Source organism: Aegilops tauschii, chromosome 3, assembly GCF_002575655.3.
Source record: "Aegilops tauschii subsp. strangulata cultivar AL8/78 chromosome 3, Aet v6.0, whole genome shotgun sequence".
Taxonomy (NCBI): Eukaryota; Viridiplantae; Streptophyta; class Magnoliopsida; order Poales; family Poaceae; genus Aegilops; species Aegilops tauschii.
In genome coordinates this window covers 206,978,557-206,986,309 of record NC_053037.3, presented here as the reverse complement: position 1 = coordinate 206,986,309, position 7,753 = coordinate 206,978,557, and the positions used below count along the sequence as shown (strand labels likewise).

The window sequence follows — 7,753 nt, the reverse complement described above, 5'->3', positions numbered from 1 at the left end:
AAGGAATCTTTTAAGTTGCCGAACGAATCTATGTGTACTACAATGTCCGTATTTTCCTTGCAAATATTAATCTCAACGTGATAATTGATTTCTGACAAGTTATTGAATTAGAGTGAGTTTGTGATATAGTGATCTCAACGTGGATTTCACATTTAATGGTATCCCTAGTAAGTTTTTCATTGCAAATTCAAATTTAAATATGAACGGTATGGTGGTGAGAAAACTTTGTATGTATCAAGCATATGACCACACACACACACACGAACACAACAACAATCCAATAAGTATAGTGCATCTATTTTTCCAAACCATGCATGTATGACACAAATTCAAAAATACTCCTTTTTTCCTAAATATTAGTCTTTTAGAGATTTCAACAAGTGAGTACATACGGAGCAAAATGAGTGAATCTACACTCTAAAATATGTCTATATACATCCGTATGTGGCAGTTCATTTGAAATCTCTAAAGATACTAATATTTAGGAACAAAGGGAGTAAAATGGAAGACATACATGGTCCTCAATTCAATATTTAAAATGAACAGGAAACTCAAACATGAATATTAAGTCTAGTACTACAGTACATGCAAATGTTGTGTTTAGGCGGAGCTATGTAGATTGTCGGGGGTTAACCCCTCGACCTTAGATAAAATTGTGAAACTGTGTTTAGGATTGTTTAGATTATATTTGTCCCCACCCTCCCAAACAATGATTTGTTCTGCACCCCTCCTCCCCGGGAGAATATCATGTGTGTCAGGACCCCGATTCCAAGTCACATCGATCTAGTCGGTAACACCTCATATCACTTTGCGGCCTCACGCACGGTATTCCCACGGGTGTCGCCTTACCATGGCCCGAGACCGTTTGCGACTTTTGGCTCACGTACATGATAGTGTCGCTAGCATCCATATGACAGAGAACCCGGGCCGACATGACTAGTCGTGAACCCAAAGTGGCACTAACTTACGGGGACAAGCATACATGAATCAACATCGAGCATGTCGGTCAGCAGCGTGCGAATTCAGGCTGTAGCACTGGGCTAACAGGACTTCGGTGAACCGGGTTGTAGCAGGCTAGGCAGGACTCCGGATGTCACCGCGTGACATTTCCCCGAAGGGACAGACACAGGAATGAAGTGAATCACATGCCGGCCAGTCAAGTGTTCCGGAGCAGTAGTGCTAGGCTAGCAGGACTCCGGTGAACCGGGCTGTAGCGGACTACTATGGCTCATGGAAGCACATGACTACATTTCCCCATAAGAGAGGCTACCAAGGATAAACAACAAGGTTGTCGGATCCCACACATACCAAGCATTTCAATCATACACACAATATGCTCGATATGTGTAAATACAACATGGCATCACAACAAAACTCTATGACTCAAAGTATTTATTCATTAGGCTCCGAGGAGCCAAATATTACAAACATGGGTCTCAGGACCCAACATACAGAGCATACAAGCAACAAGCACATGCGGAAGCTTAACTTGTCTGAGTACACACAACTACAAATGAAGAAGGCTGAGAAGCCTGACTATTTACAAGACCCTGCCGAGGGCACAAGATCGTAGCTGAGGTAACAAGCTAAACGTCGAAGTCCATGCAGAATTACTAGCGAGACCGACGTCTCTCTGCAAAAACATAAAATAGGCAAACGTGAGTACAAATGTACCCAGCAAGACTTACATCAGAACTATCTACATATGCATCGGTATCAACAAAGGGGGTGGTGGAGTTTAACTGCAGCAAGCCAGCTTTGACTCAGTGGCTATCCTGAACTACGAATGCTGGTAACTCTTTTGAGGTGGCGCACACGAGTCCACATATTCACCATATCAATACACCACTATGGATCCGCTCCCGTCTCCCTACGAGAACGCCATCCATAGCACTCACGCTTATCTTGCGCATTTTAGAGTATCCACTTTCACTTGTCTATGAACTGTACAGGCAACCCAGAAGTCCATTACCGCGGACGCGGCTATTCGAATAGATCATTTATAACCCTGCAGGGGTGTACTTCTTCACACACGCTCTCGCCACTTACCACCATGTACACGTCGTGTATCTCGGCAACCTTCAAGCGGAAGCCTGGCGAGGGAGTCGGCCACGACCTGAATAACCAGACAAGTCTCTAGTCCAGGTTTATCGCCTATTCGAGTTCCATCCGCGAGGAGATCCGGCCGGGGTTTCGCTCACAGCCCCAAACGATGTGTGCAGGGTTCCCGAGACACCAAACGGGCGCCCGGTACACCGAGCCACAGTGTATCTACCGCATCATAGCCCACCCCTAGGGTCAGCGCTACGCACGGCCTCCAACACATATCCTACAAACACCAGAAACTAGTTGCAACTCCTGGACAGAGATCAAGGCGATTAATAAGTCGAGAGGGTCCATTGGTTTCGGGCCCAACACGTGGTAGTAGCTGTTCATGGATCACAAACACAGAACTCAGTTCCTGAGGACGGTTTCAATGAGACAACCCACCATGTACTCCTACATGGCCTCTCACCGCTACCTTTACCAAATCGTGTTCGCACACTTAGCTCTCAACAGTAGAACATGTTCACACACCTCCAATTCATCCCCGATGAATCAGACCTGACTCAACTCTAAGCAGTAGTAGGCATGACAACAAGCATGAATGAGTACGCACATCAAGGCTCAAACAACTCCTACTCATGCTAGTGGGTTTCATCTATTTACTGTGGCAATGACAGGTCATGCAGAGGAAAGGGTTCAACTACCGCAACATGTAACAGTTGAATCGTTGTTGTCCTAATGCAGTAAAAGAGAGCAGGAGCGAGAGAGTGGGATTGTATCGAAATGAACAAGGGGGTTTTGCTTGCCTGGCACTTCTGAAGATAGTATAGCTCTTCATCAGTGTCGTCGAATTCATCGTCGAAACACATGTCTACTGAGAGGGGACAATTAGCAGCAACAGAGAGAAAGCACAATCAATGCAATGCAAAAATATGATGCATGAATGTGACATGGTAATATGAGTGTGTTGGGCTAATGCAACTACAACCAGGGTGGTTTGAGCTTATTTGAATCAAAGATTCAAATACTAACTCAAGTTATGAATTCAAAAGAGTGCATGATCATGTTTGATCTAAACAGCAGGGTTAAGTAGCTTTAACATGCATGAAACCAGTCCCAATGAATAGATTGGATTTTTCTGATCATTTTTCATATATAATTTATTTGATTTGGAGCTATGGTTGATTTTCTATGATTTTTAGAAGTTTAGGACATTTTCTGAAATAAATAAATCATTTCTGATTTATTTTAAAATCCCAGAAAATAATTACTGGGTCAGCCTGATGTCATAATGATGTCAGCAAGTCAACAGGGCTGGTCTGGGTCAAACCTGACCAGTGGGGCCCACTGGTCAGTGACCCAGGGCTGGTTTGTGTGGCTGACAGGTGGGCCTGGTCAACTGCCGCGTCAGCAAAGTCAATGCTGACGTGTGGGTCCCGCTAGGTTATCACTAATCTAAGCAGGAAAGTAAACCCGGGGTTAATTAGGGGTGGGGTCCATCCGTTAGTGAGCTAGGGGTTAGTTTAGTGGCGTCATTAGCCACTAATGATGGTGCCACGTCGGCGCGGCCGGAGTTAAGCCGCCGGCGACCTTCCCGCGTGGCGGAGTCCACACGGGGCGGCGCTATATGGGGCGGCTGGGCGAGCGAAGGGCACCAGGAGGAGGCCCACACTCGCGCGCATCCAACGGTGGCCTCAGGTGCCACGGGGACGGCCGGGAACGTCGACGGCGTCGAGCTCCCGCGGCGGCGGAGCCACGGCTTCGAGCGAGATGGCACTGTGGTGCACGGCGAAGCAAGCTAGGCATACGGTTGGGTCGTAGGGATCTGCAGGATCTCAACGACGTGCTCGGGCGTGGCTTAAACGGGCCCTGCTCACGGTGGCGACATGGCCGGCGGCGGGGAGCTCTCGGGTGCGGCAGCAGGCAGGGCTAGAGCTCGAGCGCGAGGGGAGGAAACAGCGGAGAAAGAATGCGGGGCTCACGGTGATTGCAGGGGCGTCGACGTTGAGGTCGGGGAGGCCCTCATGGCGACGAAATCGAGGGCGGCATCCGGCGGTCGAAGGTGGAAGACGGTGACGAGCCCGGCGTTGTGGGGCTTCCCTACTTGTGGCCGTTGACTAGGTGATGCGGAGGAGCTCGGTGGAGTCGGGGAACACGGTGAGGAGACCTCGGGTGGGCGGTTGCTGCGGCGGTGCACGACGGCGAGCTGCAGCGATTCTCGGGGTTGCTCGGGGCTACGAGAGAGCGAGATCCAGAGGAGAGGGAGAGGGCTAGACAGCGAGGGAGAGGCAGGGGAGGTCGGGGACGTCTCCTGGCGTCGCGAGAAGGACCAGGGGGAGAGGAAGCAGGAGGTGGCGTCCGGTGTGTGCGCGGGCGACACGCCTCTGCCTACTGGCAGAGGTTGAAGACGCCGCTTCGGCCTGGTGGGCTGGGCTAGCTACAGAGACGGGCCAGGTAAGCGCGCCAGGTAAGTTTCTATCCTTTCTACTTCTTTCTGTTTTTGTTTTCTATTTTCGTTTTTCTGTTTTGATTTAGTTTCTAGACCAAAAAATTTTGTAGCTTCTGAAAATTATTATGTTGCCTGATACAAAATATTCAGAGCCACTCACAAGTTTTCAGAATTGTTGGAGTTATAAAAGTATTTATAGGAATTTATATCTCCAATGCAAATAACTATTGATTTAATTCAAAGGCCCAAAATAAATATTTCTGAGACACCAAAAATATTGGTTTGGATTTTAACCCTTGTCAATATTTCCAGAGGATAACAGGAACATTTTCTTGGACTTGTTTGAGGCAGTTTTATCTTGATCATTTTTAAAAAGGATTCTGAGGCTTTGAAAATTCCTCAATTCAAATTTCATTTGAATTTAAACATGAGGCACACATGACTAGCTAGTCTAGGTCATACCAGAACTAGGGATGTGACAACTCACCCCCACTAAACAAGAATCTCGTCCCGAGATTCAAGCGTAGGGTAAAAGGAAGAGGGGACTCGAACTATCACAATCTTCTCGATCCAACTGCCTTTCTCGAAGATGTTTATCCATTGCATCACGTTGGTCTTGACATCCTTGCTTTCGAGATCTTGACCCAACACGATGACGACAGAAGGGAACTCTACAAAAAACGATCTCCTCGAAGATCGAGCACTCAGGATCAACTCATGGAGTGAGACAATGAAACATATCTTGAATTGGGACACAAAACATACATCAAGAGGGATGGATAGAAGAAGATGATGATTTTCGATTAGGTAGGCAACAATTCCATGCTCGATCATGACGTAGCGAGGAGTCAACTACCATGATTCCACAACGGGGCACCTTAGGGAAGGTGACTCGTAGAATTATTCCCTCAAGTGGCAAAAAGAATTACTTTTGATACATAGATCATTGAAACTCTTTATGTCAGCCTAAGGCAATCACAAACGATCGTTCGAGGGGGTTCGAAAGAATGGCATACTCCGACTAGAATGGATGATGTGGACTACCTTGTTGAAGACAACGCAATGGACGATTTTTGCTTATCGTCAGGAATGGATGGGACCCATGGTAGGACCACTTTTGAAGATGATCAGGAACAACAATTACTGAGAGGGAGGCCCATGGGAAATTGGCACAATGGCGGTGCAAGCTGGGAATAAAATGCAAATGCTAGGAATGATCCAACCATCATATCTGCCTGAGATTCAGATCTGGTTGGTAATGGAATATTTCAGACAACATGTCTGGAAAAAGAAAGGTAGCAACACAAATCGACGAGATGACGTTGCGAGATTCTTAGGGAATGGACTATGGTAGTAAGCTCCAAAACATGAGCTGGTTCTGCTAAACACATGTGAACACGCTGTCCCAGACAAGCATGACCACATAGTAGTCTTACAATGAAACACTATCGAGTCCTAGTTGGGAACCATCATTGCGGAGAGCGAAGTCCTTGCATAAGTCATATGATTAGCTCTTATGCAGGATCTTCTTCTCTTTGAACAAATCAATCAGTGGCTTGGTGTGCTAGGGAAACGTATGGGGTGGAGGTAATTAATCTACCAAACCATAGAATACTTCGCGCGTATGCATGACTGATTTGGGATGATTCCAGGGGAAACAAAACAAACCTTTCTCAAATTCATGGAGGCAACTTACACCTAATGCACGTGAACTTGGAGAAAGTCACTTCTTTCACCCAAACATATACCTCATGAGCGGAACACGAAGGCAATGTTTACAAAGTTTCCAACACTAGCTCAATGTTCAACATGAATCATGGAGGAGACAAAATGCTGCTGATGGGCTCAACAGCAACTCATCGGAATTCCATATCACTGGACTTCCACCATCATGTGAACACGGTGATAGCATTGGTCAGACCAAAAGATGTAATGGTGTATGCTCATGGGATCAACCACGAGTAAGACAACATTACGAACATCGTTGGTTCTGATTTGACTTGACGATAGCCCATACTCAAGTCAAAGTTTTGACAAGGCAATAGATCCAACAACTGATCACGAGGACCAATCGATGGAGAAATCATCTTTCTACAACAAACACACAAACACAAGATATCCCTTTGGAAATGAACTAAGTTAGACAAGCTCTTATCTTCCAGCTCTCCAAGTTGTTGTTGTTTAGCTTGACCAACTAGCTCAGGGGTATCCAACACCGATTCTTGGAGAAGGGTAGGTTTCAAGAAACCAACTTGATCACGAGCTCAACATAACAGTCAGGGGACAACCTGGTGATACTTCCGAGAAGATAATGGGAAAATCACGAACGACCGATATGTTACTAAGCTCGAGAACAATCTTGCTTTTCAGAGCAAGACGATATGATCAAATAAGCAAGGGATTGACTAATCCTAACTCATTGATCGAAGAGTGCACCAGAAATAAGGACTAGGTAGCACGATCAATCTTAGGATGATGATTTAATAACCAACACGCTAAGAATGAGAATATTGTCCATTTACTACCAAGCAACGAGCTGCTCGGAGTATTATTTCACACATCACAATCAGTTGTCGACATTCCGGTTACAACAACACGAGGACCGAGAAATGAATGATGATGGTGCGAAGTATCACTGCATCAAGAAATCATAAGAGATGGTGCAATTCCCATGATATTCTTGACATAAATAGGGTAATACTCCAAGGTAGAACAGAACAAAAGCTGGTTTGGCATTGATTTGCGGAATACAACTACTTTGGCCCAATCCTAGAAATGGATAAGGTACTGGAGTTTGTTTCTCCTAGTTATTCTGAACTAGAATGGCTTGACGGACCACAATAATGATAGGCACCGATGAACGAATGCACGCATACTCTTGACTATCAATTGATAGACGAAGGTCAGAAGACAACTAAAGAGGGACAACTAAGGAACCTATGTTTTTCTGAGTTGTGGATGCATGGATCAGTATGCCGAACAACTTCAACATATTTCTTCCGGATAACCCATGTAGAGAGGTAGGATTGGTAGAGTCACAATATAGAATGGGGAACTCATCGAGAGCACTCCAATTGTGATCTTTTGATCCAACAAACTTCTACCATAAGTGGTTCATAGTATTTGGAAGAAGGAAATACCACGGACCTCGAGGACTAATGCAAAGGTTACTAATATCCTAAAGGTACGAGCAACACTATCAACACGAGGTAAGTAAAGTGAATCTTGGGCTTAAGAACCCAGAAATAGAAGGCCTAC

At 45.8% G+C, this 7,753-nt stretch overlaps 1 long non-coding RNA gene across 2 annotated transcripts; it reads right to left on the bottom strand.

The window, feature by feature from the left end:
- Nucleotides 1-1,358: 1,358 nt before the first annotated feature.
- On the bottom strand, nt 1,359-4,434 carry LOC141042343 (uncharacterized). Of its 2 annotated transcripts, none has more exons than XR_012204729.1 (3): nt 4,029-4,434; nt 2,853-2,920; nt 1,359-1,633 (listed from the first exon to the last, which is right to left on the bottom strand). It is a non-coding gene; the product is annotated as an uncharacterized lncRNA (long non-coding RNA). The 2 variants fall into 2 exon arrangements; XR_012204730.1 differs by having other exon boundaries at nt 2,853-2,917.
- Between the last annotated feature and the right edge of the window lie 3,319 nt (nt 4,435-7,753).